We start from the raw sequence: 23,339 nt of genomic DNA on the forward strand, positions 1-23,339 counted from the left end.
TATAAATTTTTAAAAGATTTATGTATGAGACACCATGCAACATTTTTTCTGTATCTGGTTTATTGCATTTAGCATAACGTCCTCCAGTTCCATCAGTGTTGACAAAAAAGAAAGGATTTTTAAAGCTGTGTAGTATTCTAAAGTGTGTATATACTAAATTTAAATTATATGTAAATCCACTGATGGACACTTAGGTTGCCTAAAGATATTGGCTGTTGTGAATAATGCTAAAGTGAACACAGACATGAAAATACTTCTTTGTTATATTTATCTAATCCTATGGATGCATATTTAGATTCAGAATTGCTGATCATATCGAAGACTTAATTTTATTTTTTTAAGAAACCTTCATACTATTTTCCAAAATGGTCATACTAATCTATATTGCAACCAACAGTGTGTAATAGTACTCTTTTCTATAAATCTTTACCAGAACATGTTATCTTTAGTCTTTTTGATAATAGCTTTTCTAAAAGGTGTGAGATAATGTCTCTTTGTGATTTTGACATTTATTTCCCCAATGATTAGAGATATTGACCATTTTCACATACAGTTTAGTTGTTTGAATATCATCTTTTGAAAAATTCTGTTGAAATCCCTTGCCCATTTTTTAATTAAGTTCCTTATAATAATGCTTTTACTGCTACCAAATATATATTCTCAGTATGTGTACTCAGAAAAAATGCATAAGGACAATTATTTAATGAGTTTAATTATAAATGTTGCTCTTCAAATTATATTTTAATCCTTCAATTTCTGAATTTTAGGTGTGATAAATGTGCAAAGCTGCCTTTAGTCTTTAACTTACTATTTTTGTATAGGTAGTTTATGTGTTCATGATAGTGAGTTTTCTGAAAAGCTGTTTAGTAAACATATATGCATGTTGTGGATTGGATCATGAGTTAAGCATGTGAGATATAGAAAAGAATGACTTATTTACCTACTATCTTCAATAAATTTAGTTGGTAAGAAGGCAGTTATAAAATAAAGTAAATCAAAATTGTCTGGTACTACATGTCAGTGTGAAAGTTTTAGAAAAAAGGGAATCTAGAAATAGCTTCACAGAAGTAGTGGCACATGAGCTATGTCTTTAGACAGAAATGGCTTATTAAAATTTTTAAGAGCAGACCTCCTGCAAATCAAAGTATTTATATTACTAATAGTGGTTTCAAATCTTATTAGTCATGTGACCTGATATGTTACTTCATATATTTGCCTCATTTGGCATATCATAAAATTGAGATGTCAATAATACTTACTTTAAAAACTTACCAGAACAAAAATTGAGATAGAATTTTAGAGACAGATACTTAGAAAGTATGAGTTATATAGTGTATGATCAATGTATTACTTATTTAGATGGTATTTAACCTTTTATTATTTAGCAGCTGTGCTTAAAACACTTCTATTTTGCTTACCACTGTGATAAAAAGAAATTTTAAAGTGACTAATTTCTGTGTAGCAAAGAATGATGTAAAAATATTTTATGTTTCTTTTTAAGAACCTCATTTAATACAAATGCTTCATTAATCTTAAATAATGCCTTTTTAGGTTTACACTGCACTCTCTATATAATTTGAATTTTTTGATCATTATTCAACCCATTCTATATAGATTCATGGGCATAGTTTTCTTACCATAAACCTGCCTGCCTTCAGCATATGATTTAATGATCACAACCCAACTGTATAATGTTTTTGTCACTTCAAAAAAAAAAAAACTCTAGGGGGGGAGGAGCAATGATGGTGGATAGATAACAACTGGCTACAGAGGCTCCCTGAAATAGTCAACTTAGAATTCAACAAAATACAGAGTGGGGAGTCCCAAATCAAGGGAGATGAATTCTGTCATGCCAAGAAAAAATTAAGGTGACTTGCTGACCATCAGAGATTCCGCCATGACTGGCTGATGTCACTATTGGCCGGGTCCCGCCACAACTGGCCGGGGTGCCACCGCGACTTGCTGAGCTATCCAAAGTACCATTGCTTTGATTCACTGGAGGTGCAGTTACATTGAGTTTGAGGGTCAGTGAGCCGAATGAAGAGCTGAGTTGGCGGGGAAACTACATCAACCTGTGGTGAGTGATGGGACTGGAGCCATTTCATAAATAGGGGGGCTCTGGCGAATGACATTCTGGGACCAGGGAGGACTGGCAAGTACCAGGGGCAGCAGTGACTTCAGTCAATTTTTTCCTTCTTGAACGGGATTGGTGGAGTGAGCTAGACCTGGGTCATGTGATCCAACTAAGACCCAATAGATTATCTGAGATTAAGTCCCTGTAGTGGTGGTGCACACTAACCATAGTGGCCCAGTGGGGCCTTGGAGGTTTGGCTGGTGTGGAGGGGAGGCAGTGCAAAGTAATACAGCAGTGCAGGCCACAGCAGCTTGACTGATCTGGAGGGGATGGGCGAGCATATGCTGTCCCTGTCTGCAGCTCACTAGCACACTGCAGTGTGAAGGGTCATCAAGCCAGCACACTTCAGAAGAATTATAACCAACAAAGAAAGAAACTGGGACCTCGTGGAAGAATCAGAAAAGATGGGAAGGAGAAGCAACAACAAAAAGTCCCCAGGCCCCAACCCTGAGAACTTTGACCCAGGACAGGTAAATACAAAGGAGAATGAGAACAACAAACATGCAATATCAGACACAGTGCCAGTGGACATAAAGAGATATATTCAGGACCTCAAAATGAGTTCAAAAGCGAAATTTTTAGCCAAGTAAAACAATATATAAGAAGATTAATAAAAGAGATACTAAGCACCCTTCAAGCAGACACAGACGGATGAAGGGGGGAACTCAAACACAGGAGAGAACCATTTGGTGAAGAATATTAAAAAATATAGAATACATGAAGCAGATTCAAAGAGATCATCAGGAAATTAAAAACTATATGGAAAGATTGCAAATCAGCTTGAAAGAAACTAAGGACAGATTATCCAAACTGAAGGACACTTTTGCAATGTGGTAGTATGAAAGGGAAAACTTTTTAAAAAATAACAAGGAAACAAGAAGTAACAATACAAAGGCTAGAAGATGACAAAAGGATCTATAACTTGAGAATAAAGAATGTGAATGAAGAAGCTGGGATACAAACAATGGAATTACAAAGGTTATTCACAGAAATAATTAAGGAAAACTTCCCAAACATAGGAAAAGGAAATGATATTCTGATATATGAGGCATACAGAACTCCAGCCACCTACAACCAAAACAGAGCTACACCCAGGCATATAATAATCAAGATGCAACAAAGTCAATATAAGAACATAATATTAAAAGCTGTTAGAGACAAGAAATAGATAACCTACCGGGGGAGGCCCATGAGAATAACAGCAGACTTCTCGACACAAACCATCAAGCCAAGAAGAGTCTGGAGTGAAATATTCCAAGCCCTGAAAGAAAATAAACTCCATCCCAGATTGATATACCCTGATAAACTGTCTCTAGAAATGAATAGAGAAATAAGATGCTTCCAAGACAAAGAGGAACTGGGGAAATTTGCAACTACCATTCCAGCTCTATAGAGAATAGTCTAGGGCATTCTAGAGAGAGAGAAAAGTACTAGGACTCCAGAAACAGTGGCAGAGAGGCCTCAATGAATGGAGCAGAAAAAAGAATGAAGAAGACAAGCAGACAACTGATGGCAAAAAAAGAGCATAACAGAAATGAGGCTGAGAAGATTTTATTCAAAACTGATATGATTGATAGTATCAAGTCTGAGAGTATAGGCAACTATACTGAAGATGAAAAGACTCTATGATACACATTTCTGGTTTGATAACTGCCAGTTTTTGAAGTTCTATATTATATACAAAGTTGTGTTTTTATTAATACTGTTATGTACTGAAATATTCAATTGTACTATGTCTGATGATATAGCCAATTCTATTGGAGATAACACGAGACAACACAGGAACTATGGTAGAACGATTTGTACAACAGTCTTATATGTTTATTTCATTTCATGTGTTTATAGGAATATGTTTTGTTTTGCCTTGCTTTGTTTTGTTTCTCCCTCTAATATAGAAAGGATAGAAATACATAATAAAACTCATGCATGTGTAGAATCTATAAACAGTTTATGAGAACTGATCATATGATACATGATGAAATGAACAGACACTTTGAAGAAAAAGAGACACTAATATACCCAGTGCTGATCCTGGAGTGTCATAATGTGAAAACCCGCAATAGTATTATTCTTTGTTCAGAGTGATATTAGCCTGCTTGGATTTATTCAATCTCAACATAATTGAACAAATGGATAACTGCATGTATGTTTAAGTGTATAGGATTGATAACCATATTTCTAAGATTTTGTTGGATAGTTGAATAGAACTGGTTGCAATCTCACTGTTTGAATCTCCACTTTATAAGCTCCACTTTAGTATCTTGAATAACTATTTGTAAGAAGACAATCTGTAAACATCAACTAGTAATTTCTTATTGTTTATTTTGTCTTTGAAATTATGTTCTATTTCTACCCATCTTTTGTTTTGTTTAGTCTTTCTTTAAATTAAATTTTTTAAAAAAGGCACTACAGTACACAGTGCTGATCATGGAGTGCCATGATGTGAACTCCAGCAATACTGTTATTCTTTGTTCGGAATGATTTTAACCTGCTTTAGTTGGTTTAATCTAAACATAAATTAAGATATGGATAACTGCATGTATGCTTAAGTTTATAGGATTGACAACCATGTTACTAAGTTTTTGTTGGACAGCTGAACAGAACTGTTTGCAGTCTCGCTGTTTGAATTCCCACTTTACATGTTCCATTTTTGTATCTTGAACAAGTATTTGTAAAAATGACAATATGTAAACATCAACTAGCGATTTCTTACTGTTTATTTTTTTCTCTGAACGTATGTATTATTTTTAGCTGTTTTCTGCTTTGTTTAATCTTTCTTTAAATAAAATTAAGAAAAAAGAAACTCCTAACCATTTGCTATAGGTTTGGATTTTATGTGAATATTATATTTATATTTAACTTTTAAAGTATCAATTAAATAGAACAATATGAAAGAAAAATCCAACAGCAAACCTGGAAGTCAAAGAACAGGCTACAATTATTACCCACTCCACCCCCAAAATCACAACACCATCATTAACAATAACATTTTAGGACTTATTGCCCTGCATCAGCTTTTATCTTTTTCTTATTGCATTTGTCCTTGTTTTTAAATAATACTAGCACAGATAAAGCAATCATGTTTTTCTAGTTTAAAAATATATCTGAATAAGTTGTGTTAAAATATTTTCAGTACTTTGGTCCCTTTGACGGGATAGATTTCATTGACCACCCCAGTAGTCCCTGACAGTATTTTTCAGAAAAATTTAAACAAATCCTTCCAAATTAAAGAAGTTTGATAAAATACTGATGAGGTTATATACGTGTTTTGATTAAAAAATTAAATTATGAATGCATGATAACAGCTAAAGAATAGATCTTATTATATTGCTCTTGTTAATGGCATACAATAGATTGTGGGCCACATAAAGGATCCATGTAGACAATAACTTGTGAACCAAAGTTGTGTATCAGCATTATCACTAAAGTGTGACATAGTAAATTATCAAATGTGCATGGATTCAGGCAAATTCAGGCTTGAACTCTAAGTGAGACAATTAGTGGCTACAATGCCTTAGGCTAACAAGCTTTCAGTTTCCTCTTCTCAAAATAAAGGAATAAGAGATACATTGTTGAGGTATCCTGAGCATTTAAAAGGCTAACATGTAGTAGAAAATGAATACTTACTTTCCTCAACCTCTCTCTTTTTATTTCATTTTCCTTCCCTATCTTCTTTATTTCATTTTCATTTTTTCATTCTTTTCTTATTTTTTCTCTTTTTTTTGGCTCTAGCATTTGCATTAATTGTCAACTGAAGATATTTTATAAAACATTCCTTTCAAGTGATATATACTCACTGAATCCATTTTTGAACACAAAGAGTTTTAAAAATGCAATAATATTTGAGCTGGCTCATCTCCCATTTGAATCTTTTTCAACATCCTTTGGCACCACACCCCAACCCCTTAAATACAGCTAAGTTTGGATGATTGAAATTAATCTTGTGCACACAGATTTTTCAAAGTATTTTTACATATGTTCTTGAGTTTTTCCAAGAAACTGACTCTAAATTCCTCTTTATTTTACACTGAATTATATGTCGGTGATCTGTTTTTTGGAAGGTACTCTGTGCAATCGCTTTTTGGGGAGGTATGTCTAATTTGATATTTGATTAATGGGAAATTCTCTGAGATAAGGGTTCTAAACTTGAAAAATGACCAAAATCTTTATTTCACCATAATACTTGAAAGGAGGAAAAAGGTTAATGAAAAAATTCCCTGTGAGGTTTTTGTTTCTTGCATTTCATGGTGTAGTAGTAAACAAAACTTAATATGAACTTGCATTGCTACTGGACCTGTGCCTACAGAAACTGCCCTAATAATGTGTTTGCACAGTGCACAATTAAGTGCATGTTGTAACTTGTGTCTATTATACAATTCAGTTTGAGCAGCATGCCATATCCAAACATAAAATTAGAGTGTGTGCTACTCATTATTTTTCTGTCCAATTCCCTGATTTTAAGAGTAGTGATTCTTCTTAAGTCATAAAATAATAACAGTTAACGTAAAAGAAATATTAATTTAAAAATACTTGAGACTGGTTAATTTTATCACTACTTTGTTTCCTGGGAAGTCATACTCATTCCTTTTTAAACTACTTTAAACATAGCTTTTCTTATCAATGGTAGTGCTGTGCCCTGAGATTTCAGATTAGTGTTGGATGGGCCATTAGGAAGTGCCTTCACTTGTTCAAAACAATACTACAGTTTGTTGCAGGATAACCAAGGGGGAACCAACAGCAAAGAAATACTTCTCTTTTGGAACTTTTATGTATGTGTGCACTTCTAGGGATTAGTTACAGCAGACATAGCTGAAGTGAAGGAACCAACTGAAGGAGCAGACTAATAGAGGAGAGGTGGATCAGGAAAGACAAATTATGTAGGGAATATGAAAGACTTCAATTTCAACTTTAGATCATGAGAAGTCAATGGAGAGTTGTGAGAAAGAGGATGACATGATTGGATTTGTGTTTAAAAGAAATTGTTCTGGCTGCTGTGTTACAAATATAGTATCATGGGAGCAAAGGCAGAAGCAGGCAACCCAGTGAAGAAAATACTATAATATTAAGGTAAGAAATTTTGGAAGATACAACCAGAAGAAATGATGAGAACTGAGATTATTTTTGGGACATACTTCAAACAAGTATAGTAAGGCTAATTATAATAATAAGCCTAACACTAATATGCTAACCTCAACATATCCTATGCACAATTCAGAATCATAAGATAATAAAATAATAATTATTGATAATGATATATCTCTTCTGAAATCACTATTCTCTTAAATTTCCCCAGCTGACCCTTTCTGATTTCTTTCTTTCTTATTTCTTTTTTTTTGAGATATAATCTTGATATATAGTTCAGGATGACCTTGATCTCTATATGTATCTCAGGCTAGCCTTGAACTCACAGCTGTCCTCCAGGCTCAGCCTACCTCCGAAGTGCTATTATTACAGGTGCTCACTTTAATTAATTTCTTAAATTAATATATTCCACAACACTTGTACAATGGTTCAATTATCACACTGTAAATTAGATAAAAAATAATCAGACTTATTATGTCCTAAAGACTGAATATGGCTGACTTTGAATGATAATTTAAATTTTTAAGATCAAAAATGCTTTTTGAGATTATGTAATTTAGAGATTACCAACCTTTTTAAGTACAGAGATCCTTCTTACAATTTTAAAATATAATTCTCTCAAGATAATACTGGTACTTTCTAATAGCTGTTGATTGAAAAAAAGCACAAAAAACTGCAATGAGATTAGTAATACTTTAAATTAACATATATTTTATTAATGTCAACAGAAGTTACATACACATGTGTAATACATGTGCTATGGTTTGTATTTGGATGCCCCTCCCAAGTCTCATTCAGTCATAGAGGTAGCTGAATCTAGAGTTTATTATTGCTTTGTTGTCTAGCACTTGGATTGGCAGTGTGAGTGCTGCACTTGTTCACAGGGGTGGATAGCTGGCATATAATATAAGGGAGGGAAGGAAATGTGTTTTTCCTCCTCCCTTTTTGGTCTTGTGGCTTGTGTTCAACATGAATGGCCTCCCCTTAGCCATGCCACTCTGTGTTAGAGCCAGCTGAGTATGGACTGAAACCTCCAAAAATGGTAAGTTAAATAGACCTTGCTTTCCTGTATTTTAGGTGTCATGTATTTTGTCTCAACAAGAGAAAAGTAACCAAGACAACATGTTACTTAACATTCTACACAATATGTTCAATGAATAAAGTTCAATCATTATTTTTCACATCTTAGAACACTTTTGTAGGCACAGAAAATATTATTCAAATAGGCTAGGTAATTGGGCAAGTTAGTATCAGCACTGGGGCAGGAAATCAGAGGTGTGGGATAAGAAATAAAGTCTTAGATTTGGGTTAGAAGACCTGAGCTTGACACATAGACCTTAAGTTAGTTCCTTATTCTCTTTGAACCTTTATTTTTTGAACCTTTATTTTTATATCTACAAAGGAAACATGATAGGACAAATGTTATAGAATTGTACAAAAATTAAGAGAAAATACACACATTTTTTTTCATTTTATTGTATTGTTCTAGACAATGGAAAGGTTTTACTATTATTAGAACATGATTACCACATGCGTACCCTATGAATTATTTTCATTCTTATGAAACAGCCTGGCCATACTATGTCATGATTCTGATGCAGAAACCAGAGGAAGTATGTAACACCAATTTTGTGAACATGAGATAAGAATAATCCAAACAACTATTCAAAGTGAAAAAGATTGCATGTGTGTCATAATGTAGACATTCGTTCTATTAATAATCAACAATTTACATTCTATTATTTCATCTGCTTTGCTGTGCCTGTTTATGAATTCAAGAAACTTAAGTATTTCTCTCATAATCACAATGATTCTTCTCCCTGGGTGCTTTGGTAGTTTCTGCTGCAAATTAGATGTTAGACTATATGGATCTTTGAGTGCTACAATGATATCCTCAAAAATCCAGCATTGCAGAAATCTCTCATAGATCATTTAGTGTAGAAATAACTTCAAGAGAGTTCTTTTCCTATGATGACCAGATGACATGATACTATGTTAGAAGTCATTGTTATATTAGTTAGCATATCTAAGCCAAACTACCTGAGTTTTTCATGCATTTTTCTAACATGATTTTAAAACAGCATATTCATACTTGTTATCAGATAATATGCAATCTTAGAAGCTTTGTTTTAGTCTTGCACACAGAACAGTTACATTGTCTTCCAACTATTGTACTCAATTATGCAAATAAGTATTTCAAATGCATGGATGCAAAATATAATAACTGCTTAGGATGTGTAAATATTTGATGTATTTACTAATGAGAACTAATGGAGCAATCATTTAAATTATCCTTTCAAAGTACTTATAGCCTGTGACACACACACACACTTGCAGGATTTTGTAACAAGTGAATTGAATCATTAGATAACACCATAGCATGCCAAATGTGTTTCTCTTCACTATGGACAAGAAGCTTGAGGGGGGATCAGATGATGATAAACTGAAGAACATTAAGTGAGTGCAAGAACAGACAAGAGTTGCTAAGGAAGTCATAGGATTAATTTTCCATTGTTTGCATCCTGACTGTATTGCAATTTCCTTTCTGACAGAGGATGAAAACTATGTATATTTTCTTTTTATGCTAATGTAATACAAATAGATATTAATAAAATATTTAAAAGTACTCTTCTTACTTCTGTAAAAAAAACAGAATTTTAAAAAATAGAGAATAACAATAGTTAAAATAGTGTGTTAAAAAAGTGGCCAGAATGTTACCCAGAGTTCCAATGAGGTTTTAGCTAAACCTAAGGTTAATTCATGTGGGGAGCCAAATTCCTTGAAATATGTCTTCTTATTAGACAAAAATCTTACTTTAAATTTACCTTAATGTGAATTATTAATCAATCAAAACTTTTACATCTCGTGTGTGTGTGTGTGTGTGTGTGTGTGTGTGTGTGTGTGTGTGTTTTACAAAATCCATAACTGGAATTTTTAAAGTGGCTTAACACAAATATTTATTGTACATTGTACATGTTTGGCATGGATTAGAAGGGATATTCATTGTAAAATGGGCTCATGCAGAGACATAGGATCATGGAGGATGTGCTCTCTGGAACTTAATTACAACAATGTGGACAAAACATGGAGAATACACATTGGTTCTTAACTTCTGTCTTAAGTAACTGCCACCTTTATGAATCCCTGGATGAGTATAGCACTCCATGATCCAATCACCCTCCAAAAGCATGAAGATTTTTAGGAAATTTTTATCTAAACCATAACAGAGATCATGAAATAAAAATGAAAGCTTTAGTTGGAAAGCAATGATAGATTGTGAAGGATCTAATAATTGGAAATTATCAGCTAACTGCACCGCCTTCAGTTGGATGGTAAGTTCCATTTGCAAGAGGGATTTGAAAGGTAAATCTCATAGCTAGGGTTTAGCTCAGTGGCACAAGGACCTGCCAGGCAAGTGGGAGGCCATGAGTTTGACCCCCGGCACCCTCCTCAGTAAAAGGTATATCTCTATATGTGACATGCCATCATATCTTAATCATCATTTCTTACTTGAATAATTTCAATAGCCTCTTATCTAATTTATCTTTCTTGTTCCTTGTCTTCCACTCCTGAATCTATACTCCTCACAACAGCCAGATAACTTTGTTAAAGTATGTTAAATTCTCTAATCTGTTTACAGTGTCCAATGCTTCTCCATTCTGTTCAGATTATAAAGTTACTACAATGACCATAAATTGTACATGATCATGAATGTATGTGCTCTTTTTGTTGGATTTAAACGTATTTACCGGCAAAATCTAGACCTTAAAAACAAAGTGGAAAAAAACAGCCAGGAAGAATAAATCTTCCATTTGTGTAACCCAAGGTAGTGCCTTTTTACAATGTATGGTATTTCATATTGATTGTTTACGAATGACAGGCTTGATTCTGATAACTTGGCTATCACATTCATGGCACACGGTGAAATCCAAACTTACGTGTGAACAAGAGTTACGAAAACTCATGAATCTCCTATTGAACTGTTGGGACTAATGGCAGTGTGCACCATTATTTCTGGGATTACTCAGCTCTACAGTTTCTTTTACTGTGCTCATCAATAAAATGCTTATTATGGTCTCAGTATTTCTAGTTCTTGGATTAGAAAATGTTACCTATTAGCTTCCTCCTTTACTGGTGGTTTGTTTAATATGTTAGGAAATGAAAATATAGGATGTGAGGTTATCCTCACAAAGTAGTTTTAATTTGGGTGAACACATGTTAGTGCTGCTGCAGTGCTAGATAATCATTAATACTACTGAATGGCTTATTTGTTTAAGTTCAAATAAAAAGTTTTTAACTCTTTGAAGTTAAATATTTGTAAAAGTTCTTTCACTCTAGTGCTATTACCATTATGCTTTTTTAAGTGAATAAAAAGATAGCTTAAATATATCCACCGTGTTTGCTGCTGCCATAGAAATGACATGCTACCCTAGTGAATCTTAAACGCTGAAAGATTTCATGAAAAGTTCTGGCTTCCCCCTCAACATCCCAGAATTACAAACTTTGACTCCTACATGTTTAGTGAGATAAATGATTCAAACAGCAGTAAAATTCCCAAGTCAATTTGAATGGTTTGTGACTCAAGTAAGTCTGTTAGGTAGTGTCTGCTTAACATACTGTTGAAAGAATTGACAGGCATGTGGACAATTTCTTTGACAGAAAAAGGGATACACAGAGCTTTTGTAAGCCACTAATCATGGCTCAAGTTTCTGTCTGTGTCACTGAAGTATCTATCCATTTTCTGCAATTTTCCAGACCTTGAAAAAGATTCAGTAGTGGGTTCTCATATAGGTGGCTATATGTAGGAAGTGTAGGTATGACATACATGATGAAATAGCAGTTCTTGAAAACCATATTCGTACCTATGATCCATGTGACAGAATGCTGGGAGGCACTGAAGCTGGAAAAAAGGCTGGCCCATGACCATTCCAGGAACAAAGAATGCCTCGGCAAGCCACATGATGAAGCTTCTACAACCCAGAGACTACTAGCCCCAAGACAATTTGAACAGTGGATTTCCAGGACAATAGTGTATTATGTAACATTAAGCTGCTAAAAGGTAGAAATAAATGCCCTGTAGTGAAGGGCTAGTTCCTTTCCTTTCATCAGGAGAATAAGGGCTTCAACTGACCCCAGTTTTGTTTCTTCTTTTTTTTTTTTCTCATCCTCTCACAAGCCTTCACCTCAAGAATCTCAAGAGCCACATGGGCCACCCCAAGACAGTATACTGGGTTGTGGACAAATGCCATCAACAGCCCCTGATAAATCATGGAGAAGATTTTTAAGGTTATTAATATAACCTATAGCATCTTCACTACACATGGAATAAGAAGAACTACACATGATGATAGATATGTTATTGTGACTCAAATTTAACATAAATCCAGAATCAGAATCTGGTTCTTCTAAAGCTTGAGAAGCTTCCACTGGATCAAAAACATCCTCCATGACCAAAGATATTAAGTTTATCCCATCAAATAAGTTGGCATCATGGCCATACAGCAGATCTTTGCTTGTTAGTTTCCTTATCTGAATATCAACAAGTGGATGAAATCTTGCCAAATTAGTACTAAGAAGGGCTTGAGAATTCAGCTGCAGAAATGGTTTGCATCTGTAAAGTCCTTGCTATTGGATCTCTTCTGAATTTTTTGACACAGTAACATGGCTTCATGAAGACTCCCATCACGACCTATGGCCTGGATAAAGTTTACATTCATACTTTACATATACTACTTGGAAAAGATGAAGTATCTTCCAATGAAATTCCCTCCAGAGAATATTCAGGCTATGATGAAAAGAAGCAGAAATAAGTCTTCCAGAGAGAAAGATGTATGTCTCACATTTCAAAATTCAGTGCTCTTTTCTACCTCTCAGTCAGGTTTACCTGCTGTTGGGTTTACATTCTCATTATGCTGCTGCTGTAGTGATTTCTCCTGAGCTGATTTCTTCATTCTTCTCCTGCAGAGAACTGTGAGCCACTCACTTCTCTCTTAGTACCTAATTTTCCTGACTCAGGTGTCCACTGGCTACCTGTACCCATGCCATGAACCCCGTGTCTACCTTCTTCTCTTCCTGGGCTGCTAAAGAGCTGCTGCGCGCAGCCCAAGACTGCAGTCCACACTGATGCCAACACCCCAGGTGGCACGATGCCGCGGCGCCCAACAGCCCATGGGTCCCCACCACGCCATGCACCAGCCACGTGTTCACTGGAGTGCCAGGGAATGAAGGGGACCCTAAGTGCGCGCACCTCCTGGAGCAGGTGGCCCTAGTGCAGCGCCACGAGATCCAACTCCTGGGTCTTGGGGTGCAGGGGGCTGGTGGGCCTGCCCACCAGAGGCAGGGTTGTAACTGAAATTTGAAATTGTTTGAGCCACTTTGGAGCTGGAGAGGGGGTGAACAGAGAGAGGAAGTGAGAGAGAAAGAGAGAGACAGGGAGAAAGAGAGACAGGGTGAGAGAGAGCAAGCGAAGAGGCATGAGAAGAAAAGAAAGGAGAGAGAATTTCTATGCAAAATACTGGATACTTCTTATACGATAGAATTTCTTATTTGCCTATATTTCCTGTTATCTATCACAATACTCACCCTATGTGATATTAAAAATATTATCTTTAGAGTGTCAGTTCTTTAGTTTATGGTTTATTCCATTGAAAATGAAAATTCCCTAGGATAAGGAGACATCTCAGTGGGTTGAGCACTATTTATACTTCAGTACTTCAGGTAGTAAAGCCTCGAGAGATGTTCATATCTAGAAGGAAGAAAGCAAAAATCACCCAAGATAGAAAATATCCTTGTTCTCAGTTTCACTCTGGGACATATTGCAGTTTGGAACTATTTCGTGTTGCCTATTGCCATAGACCTATAATTAAATACACATCTCTTAGTTTATCGTGGGAATAAGTGAGATAATGTATGCAAAATGCCAAACACAGAGATTGGCAATGAGTAAGGTCTCAGTAAAGAGTAACTATTAAATTTTCTTTTGCATTTACCAACAAATAGAAATTGAGAATTAACTGTCTGCCTTATCGGCTTGAGAGGAAAAATAATATAATAGGGTACTTTCACAAAGATCTTTGCAACACTTCTATTTAATTATTGAGGTGTTGTGTGTGCTAAAATAAATTTCACTTTTAAGCTTATAAAAACACCTAGGCCATTTTTAGGTAATTAAAACACACACAGTGAATATAACCATTTAAGTCTAATAATTTGTATTTCAATATTCTATTACCTGTGCTAACTTGTATTCTGAGGTCCAAATCTTGAAAGTAGATAAACTCCAACTTGATGTCAATTTTCTTAAAAATCAGGTAAATAACTTTATTCATAAAGCTATTTGAAAAGTTATAGCAATAAGAATTTAAATGTTTTTTTTTAAATCAGATATAAGGAATAGATTTTTAAAACAGTAAAAATAAAAATAATATGTAGCCTTTGATATGATCAGGTTTAAAGTGGGGAATGCTGTGTAGGAAAGAAAAATAGATGCTAATGACATGGATAACTATAACTGTCATGAAAAATGAATTAGCCTGAGCATGGTGGTATATGCTTGTAATCCCTGCTCTCGGAAGGCTGAGGCAGGAGGAACACTGATAGTTTGAGGCCAGCCTGAGCTACACTTCAAGACCTTGTCTCAAAAAATAAATGAAAGAATGTTTAATTTTCCTTATATTTTTATCTTTATAGTGCATAAAGATTGTATAGGCTGTTTTAGTGAAGTGGTCTCAGAAGCATGCCTTCCAGTTTCTCACCAATAATTATTTTTTTTTTTACCATCAATGAGCTGTACATAATGCCAAATTGCTCTCAGAATAGTAGTATAAGATGCTTTTAGGATTGGAAATATTTACAAAGTCTAACCACTGTATGAAGAGAGGATATTTCAAGAGATGAGTAAACTTTGAAAAATTTGCTACTCCAATTTTAGGTTTAGAGGACTATAGGTCATTAGGGTGAAAATTGTAGTAATGCTTTTCAAAGGTAAAATGTTCTAAATAACACCTTTAATGTTCAGATATAGATTTTAGACACTAGCTGTTATAAATTTAGTGCTATAACAGTAGCATTGATCCAACAATTGATTAATGGTCCATAACATATGCCAATGATTACTACTTGCTAAAAGACTATTTACTAGGCAAAGAACTATGAAATAAAGTACTTTCTATGCAGTGAAACCCAAGATATGTTAATATATTTGCTTACATTTTTATTACTTTTCAAAAGATCTTAAACATTAAAAGCCACTCTAAGCTCAGTATTAGCCAAGTACTATATTTTCCATAAATATTTAAATTAAATTTACTGTTTTACTATACTATTTCAATAAGTACTGTCATTTTTCTCGCAATAACCTTTTTTTTGTGAGACAACAAAGGCAAAAACTCTAATGTGAGTGAAAATGAATAAAGAGCTGAATTTGGTGGTGTAATCCCTGCACTTGGGAGACTGAAGCAAGAGGATCTCTGTGAGTTCAAGGCAAGCTTAGGCTACAAAGTGAATGCAAAGCCATCCTGAACTGCATATCAGAAGTCTGTCTCAAAAAGACAAAAAAATACTAAATAACTTCCTTCTTTTTGCTCTACTCAATGAATAAACTGCATCACACACACACATATACACACGAGAGTTGTAACACAGATACTGTACATACCTGTATGTCTGAAAATAAAACTCAAGTATCTGTTGTAAAGCAAACATCATTTCGAGTTTCAGCTAATTTTATCTGAATGTTATTCAGATATTGAGATGGAGAAACCGTTTCTCTATGTGCTTAAAGTTTGATGCAAAATAAAATTTACATCAAATAAAATAAATGAAGAGTACTTCAGAAAGTAACATTTATTTTGCTAAGTATCATTTTCTTTGTTAATGGAATATTCAGATCCCTTTTGAAAGTGACAGCCTAGTAGACTATGAGCATTTTGTTAAGAGAAATAGGCACCTTACTTTTTGCTTTTAGTTAAAGCTGTTTAGTGTTCACAGTGTAGCAGAAATAGTCCTAAATACTTTTATATTTATCTCATTCTTAAGATTCAAAACAGTTCTACCAAGTAACTTGTCAAGATCCTTATTTTTACTTAAAGAAGTTTGAAGTTAAGCAACAAACTGACTAAAAGCTTCAGAAGTCTGACCTTGGTCCCCAACTTTTATGCAAGTTTCTTTGACTTGGTATAGAACTTATTTAAGTTTATTATTGACGTAAAAATGAATCCCCTCATCAAACCAGCATTTGTAGCAGGTGACATAAAGGTGTACACCAATTTTTCAGCTTTATTGTTTACATTTATAGTTTAAGAGAAAGATGTTTTTCTGGCAACAAGTGTATTCCCTCTCCTCTTCCTCTCTCTCACACTCCCTCTCTTTCTCATTCTCTCTCTCTCTCTCTCTCTCTCTCTCTCTCTCTCTCTCCCATCTCACTCTCTCTCATTGTTTTCCTTTCTCCTTCTCTCTCTCTGTTTAAGAAATTCTCACTATAAGGTATTTATCATTATAATTACATAGTTTCATTAGTGGGTTCTTTTGTAGCAAGGCTTTTCATAAATTCCCATAATTAAAACATATAACTATTAATTATGTTACTCTGCTTTTAAAACATACACATAGAAAAATATTCTTATCTTCTACATAAGAATTTTGATGTATGAACTTAAGCATAAATCCATAAATCTTGGCAAGTCACTTTATTCTGTGGACCAGAGCTTCCTCATTTGTAAAATGAGAAAATTTGAGCTACTCTAGACTCTTTTTCCAACTTCTAAGCTTATAAAATTTAAAGATTTTAGCAACTGACACAGATCTGTAAGCCTACTTCATGCAAGGCACTGTTTCCGCTCTTATAGATACATTTTTCAAGGTTATGTATCAATATTTTGCGCAAAATTTGGAAAATTTGTTTTCTTTAGCAAACCTCTGTTTAAAAAACCTCATTACAATATATATCAAAATATTTTCTGAAATTTAATATATAATTGTACTCATTCTCTCACCCACTGGGCAGTCAACATGAATTCAGACTTAAATAAAGAGAAAGCTTCCTCAAATTCTATCAGACTTGATTATTTTCAATGGAACCAGTCTGTTATTTTGATGTATTTGTGTGAAGGTAATTAGTTTTTTTCAATTTGTACTATTTTGATCCAAATTTGATGAACAAGTCTTGAATTTTGTTTTCTATCATTTACCAGCTGCTACCAAATTTGACAGCTTTTGTTTCTAAAGACACTTCTACTACCAGGTTATAAACATACTTAACAGCACCCTCAAATCAGATAACTGAGTGTCTAATCCCAGGACATGGCTTCCCTGTTGCTTCATTTTAAAACTATTTCAGTAGGGCTTTACTCTTTTAACATTGTCATTAAATCTAGTATGGTCCTGTGAAAATGAAAAAAAAAATCTATTCAAATCTGAGTATCAAAGTATGCATAAAAGTATCAAAGTATGTGTATGCATAAATAAATTTGGAGCTACTCCAAGTCTTTCCTAGTGGTGGCTGGGGGAAGGAATTAGAGCTAATATTAGCTAACAAATAGGAATAAGGTTTCCTTCACCATTAATCTTATCACATTTAGAATATAAAAGGATTTAAATAAACCAAACTAGGTTGTCATTTTGCATAGAATTATATGCAACATTTTTTCTTCATATAAATTACCTCAATGTTTATTCTCAGGAAAGAAATATTTGCTGATGCTTTATAAAATACTCTAGCAAAAATTTTCTAGCAGACAGAGGCTATAAGCTTCTTAAATCTAAAGCATGAACTTTGTAATCTTGAGGTTAAATATTCAGGCCTCATCTTATCCAACGTAACCTAAAGACTAGGGAAAGAAATAATTAAACCAATTCTTTCCTTTCCACAGATGAATATTCTAAAATGGCTAAGGAAATTGCTAGATATTGTAGGCTTTTGTTGCCTTTGGATACCAGGATACGGGGAGATTGCTTGATCTCAAAAGAGGCCCAACGGACAGATATTTTAACCTGGGAACCTGCATCCCAAACTGCATTTCAGAAGCTTGAACACGTGCTTCTAAATGCCCCAGTTCTGAGCCTCCCCACAGGATACTATTGCAATTTATATGTTGATGAGAGGCACGGCACAACTTTGAGAGGGCTTACACAGGATCAGGGACCTGCTCAACAGTCTATAAGGTATCTGAGCCATGAATTAGACATTGTAGCAAAAGGATGGCCTGTTTGCCTTAGAGCTATGGCAGTTGTAACTCTCTTAGTGCCAGAAGCATCCAGATTGACTTTAGGCAAATATCTCATCATATATGTACCTCAAATGTGGCAGGGTTTCTTTCTTTCAAAAAGAGTCTATGGCTGTCAGACAACTGACTTCTTAAATACCAGGATCTGCTTCTATAAGGACCAATCATTCAAATAAACACACATTTCTCCTTAAACCTTGCCACCTTTTTGCCAGAAAATGAGGAAATTGATGCTGAAAGATGTGACTGTGAACAGGTAATTCTCCAAAAATATGCAGTTAGATAAGACTTATTTGATAGGCCCCTTACTGACCCCTATTTGATGCTCTTCTATGATAGAAGTTGCTTCATGGAAGATGGAACCATAAAGGCAGGATATGAAGTGGCAACTTTACACCAGACTATTGAAAGTTCCTCACTTGGACCTGGGATTAGTGCTCAGCTAGCAGAACTCATAGCCCTCACCAGGGCCCTAAAACTAAAGTCAACATTCACACTGATTTGAGATATGCTTTCCTAGTAACACATACCCACTTTGTCATATGGAAAGAAAGAAATCATCCAAGAGCCAATAGCTCTCCCATAAAGTATCATAAGGAGTCAGATGATCTTTTATTATCCATCTATATGCCCTTCAAAGTTGCAGTAATTCATTGTTAAGGGCACCGAAAGAGAACTGACAAAGTATTTCACAGGAATCAACTGGCTGATGCAGGTGATTACTGCAAATAGCTTGCCTGAAGGCCCCCTCATCAGGCTTCCCTAATCTGGGAAGGATCCCTTGGTCAGGGATCCCTGATACTTGACGCAAATATTCTTAGTCAGAAATCAAAATGGGCTCTCTTAGATTGATGCCAGGATGGTTACAATCAGATGATGGTAAATTGTAACTTCCTGATGCTAGCCAAAGGAAAATTATTAAGTCTTTACTCCAAACATTTCATTTTGGGAGAGGCAATAACCAGAAGATGGCTTCGATGTTATTCATAGGAAAAAGACTTACCCAGAGAATATGACAGATAATTAAAACATTTGAGCTTTGCCAAAAAAAAAAAAAGTCCTATTAACTGAACCGTAGTTCCTCCAGCTATGCAAAAACATGGTAAATACCCTGGAGGAGACTAGTAGCTTGATTTTACATCAAAATCAGAGAAGGACCCAACTAAGACAGAATTACAAGCCAATCTTCCTAATGAACATTGATGCAATCCTCAATAAGACACTGTCAAACAGACTGGAGCAAATCAAAAAGATTATACAGCATGTCCAACATATGCAAATTCATAAATGTAATGTATCATATTAACACAGCCAAGAACCAAAAATATATGCAGAAAAAACTTTTGACAAAGTCCAGTACCCATTCAAGGTAAAAAAAAAAAAAAAAAAAAAAAAAAAAAAAAAAAAAACTCTACAGAAAATTGGAATGGATGGTATGTATCTTAGTTTGATAAAATCCATCTACAAAAACCCAACAGTCAACATTACACTAAATCGACAATAACTGAAAGCCAGTTCTCTAAAATCAGGAACAATAAGAGGATGTTACTGTCTTCACTCTTATTCAACATAGTCCTGGCAACTTTAGCCCTAGCAATTAGACAAGAGAAAGAAATGAAAGGAATTAAGCTAGGAAAGGGAAAAGTTAAGCAATCATTATTTGCCGATGACATGATACTCTACATAGAAGACCCCCAAAACTCTACCAGAGACTATTAGATTTAATAAGCAATTTCAGTAGTGTACATGGTTACAAAGTGAACACTCAAATATCAATAGCCTTTCTGTACACAAATAAATTCACTAAGAGAAAAATTAGGGAAATACCTTTTAAAATAACATGACCCCCCTAAATGAAACACCAAGAATAAATCTAACAAAGGATGGTAAAAATCTCTACTCAAAAACTACAATGTTCTGAAAAAGGAGTTTGAAGAGGATATTAGAAGATGGAGCAATAGCCAATGCTCTTTATATAAAGAAGTAATATGGTGAAAATGGCCATAGTTCCAAAACTGTTATACAGATTCAATACAATCCCATTCAAAATTTCAACAGCGTATCTCACAGAATTAGAGAAAATAATCCTAAAATTTATCTGGAACCAGAGAAGACCTAGAATAACAAAGGCAATCCTGGGAAACAAAGATAAGACAAGGGGACATCACAATTCCTGACTTCAAATTATAAAGCTACTATGATTTTAAAAAAAAGTTTGGTATTGCCAAAAAACAGACTCAAAGACCAATGGAACAGATTGGAAGACACAGAAACAACTCCAGACACAGTAAGCCATCTTATCCTTGACAAAAGTGTCAAACATATTCACTGTAAGAAAGATAGCCTCTTTGATAAATGGTGCTGTGTCGATGTCGCTCCCGGCCGGCAGGAAAGACACACGACAAAGTCTGGCGGTGTGCAATCTTGCCTTTATTTATCTCCGCGTGGGCCCCGCGAGGCCTCCGCTCTGTCACCAGCCCTTTCTCGCCGGTGGACTTTCTCTATCTCTCTCTGTGCTTCCTGTCTCGTGGCGGGAGAGGCATTCACTTTTATAGGGTGACAGTGGCCAATCAGTTCAAAGCGTGCGATGCGGGCTGATTGGCTAACATCAGTTGTTGCTAGGCAGACTATCTTACAGAGCGGGTTGTTTAAGTCGCCAGCGCAATCAGGGGGCAGGAAGCAGGCGCCAACTTGACTCACTCGATGGGAGGGGCAATCTAGCTCAGGCTCCGCTCCCACCCACAGGCCCTACGTCCGCCAAGTAAGGCGACCGGTGTCGGCGGCTCCCAACAGTGCTGGAAAAACTTGCTCTACACATCCTAAGGATTAAAACTAGACTCGTATCTTTTACCATGCACTAAGCTAAATTTGGAATCAATCAAAGATATTAATATTAAAACAGAAATATTAAACCCATTGGAAGATAAAGTAGGTAAAACTCTTGAAGACTTTGGTGTAGGCAAAGACTTTATAAACAAAACCTCTAGTGCACAGAAACTATCACAAAGAAGCAGCTGTGATCTCACTCTATTGAAAAGCTTTTGCACAGCAAGAGAAACCACCAACAGAGTGAAGAGACAGCTCACAAGAGAAAAAATGTTTGCTAGCTGTACCTCAGATAAAGGATTACTTTTGAGAACACACAAAGAACTTAAAGAAATGAGTCCTCTCAGATTTAAAGACCCAATCCAAAAAAGAGCATCTGCGATTAATACATGTGTCTCAGATGAAGAAATACAAACAGGAAATAAACACATGAAAAATTGTTCAACTTCACTGGTTATTCAAGAGATGCAAATTAAAACAACACTGAGATTCCACTCACCCCAGAAAGAATGGCCATTATCAAGAATCAAGCAATAACAAATGCTAGAGAGGCTGTGGGAAAAAAGTGACCCTTCTCTACTGTTCATGGGAATGAACAGTAGAGAACAATGTTGGAAAAACTTGCTCTACACATGCTAAGGATTAAAACTAGACCCGTATCTTTTACCATGCACTAAGCTACGGTGCATGATACATCAGACTCTAAATTTTCCTGGACTTTATTCTTGCCTTCCTCATGGGAAGCTGTTACTAGCTCCTCAGGAATCTTTGTTAACTGTACTCATAATTATCCTATTGATAATATTGTTTACATTATGCATACTTAAAGTGTTTCTTTGGCTTTGTCTCCCACAGACATAAAGCTGTACGCCTACCAAAGATGAAAATGCTTAGTGTCTATCAAGGGCCTCTAGGTAGACCCTCTGAAGAATTTCTCTGACTGCCAATCCACAACTATGATCTCTTTCAGCCCAAAGAAGCCAGATTGCTCATCACCCAGTATTCCCTCATGGCAGTTCAGTGTATTTCTTCAGAGATGAGAATGTTATAGTCAGCTGAGTTAAGTACAAATATTATAATTAGTCAGACAGGGCTAGACCTTTGAAAGAGCTAGTCATATATCTTGCAACCTGGGAGGTGACAAACACCTCCTCTGTGCATCAGACTTCAAGACAAAAAACAAAACAAATGGAACCACATCCTAAGCACAAACATCAGGGATGATATTCTAAACAATTATGGATCACATTGAGGAAGCCAAAAGGAGCCATAACCCAATGCTCTACTGAAAAAAAGCCTTATTCTGTATTTATCCATGCTTGCTACATAACTCACATTCCTACTGGATCCAAATTTATTCTATTTTACCTGAGCAGTTACACTTGTAATCTTACTGATTGACTATAGTTCTGTTTGACCTCATGTCTACCTGTCTTGTAAGTTCCCATTCTTCCCAACCATGGACATGCCTCATGTCCTGGATTTGCACCATATTAATCTCTAGAGAAGCTGGGGTCCTCAGCAACCCAATCAGGAATGCTGCTTTCTCTCTCTCTCTCTCTCTCTCTCTCTCTCTCTCTCTCTCTCTCTCTCTCCCTCTATGACAGAAGTTTTTTTTTCCTCTTAATAAGTATATTGCTCTTGAAAAGTGCAATCAAATAAAATAAGCTAGTAAAAAGTCCTCTTAATTTGATATTTGAAGATGACTTAGAACAAATCAAGCACTCAGGAAAGGTAATGGATTCATCAGAGTTGTTAGATCTGGAAGAGCCTAGAGAAATCAGAAATTCCAACATTTTACAAATTAACAGAGATCAACCAAAGTTCAGTGCACTTAGCTGATTTATATCAATGCCAGTAACTGAAACTAACTTCATTATTTCTCACTTGGTGCGTTTTCTTTACTAAGAGTTTGTTGCCTTGTAACCATTAAATTTTGAGACTTGAAATGTCTCCAAAATTTGTGTTCGTAGATTTTTTTTAAACTCTCCTTTCTAAAGTCAGCTTTATGGAAGCTGCACAGATAGTTATTTTGATCATTAAATTGTGTTTACAGCATCCACACAATTTTCAAA

General features: G+C 35.2%; 1 pseudogene; it reads right to left on the reverse strand.

The window, feature by feature from the left end:
- Positions 1-12,409: 12,409 nt before the first annotated feature.
- On the reverse strand, positions 12,410-15,922 carry LOC111757141 (nuclear factor erythroid 2-related factor 3-like; annotated as a pseudogene).
- Between the last annotated feature and the right edge of the window lie 7,417 nt (positions 15,923-23,339).

The sequence above is a fragment of the Cavia porcellus genome, unplaced genomic scaffold (genome assembly GCF_034190915.1).
Source record: "Cavia porcellus strain 051 isolate PalLab524CR breed Dunkin Hartley unplaced genomic scaffold, mCavPor4.1 scaffold_3, whole genome shotgun sequence".
Lineage (NCBI taxonomy): Eukaryota > Metazoa > Chordata > Mammalia > Rodentia > Caviidae > Cavia > Cavia porcellus.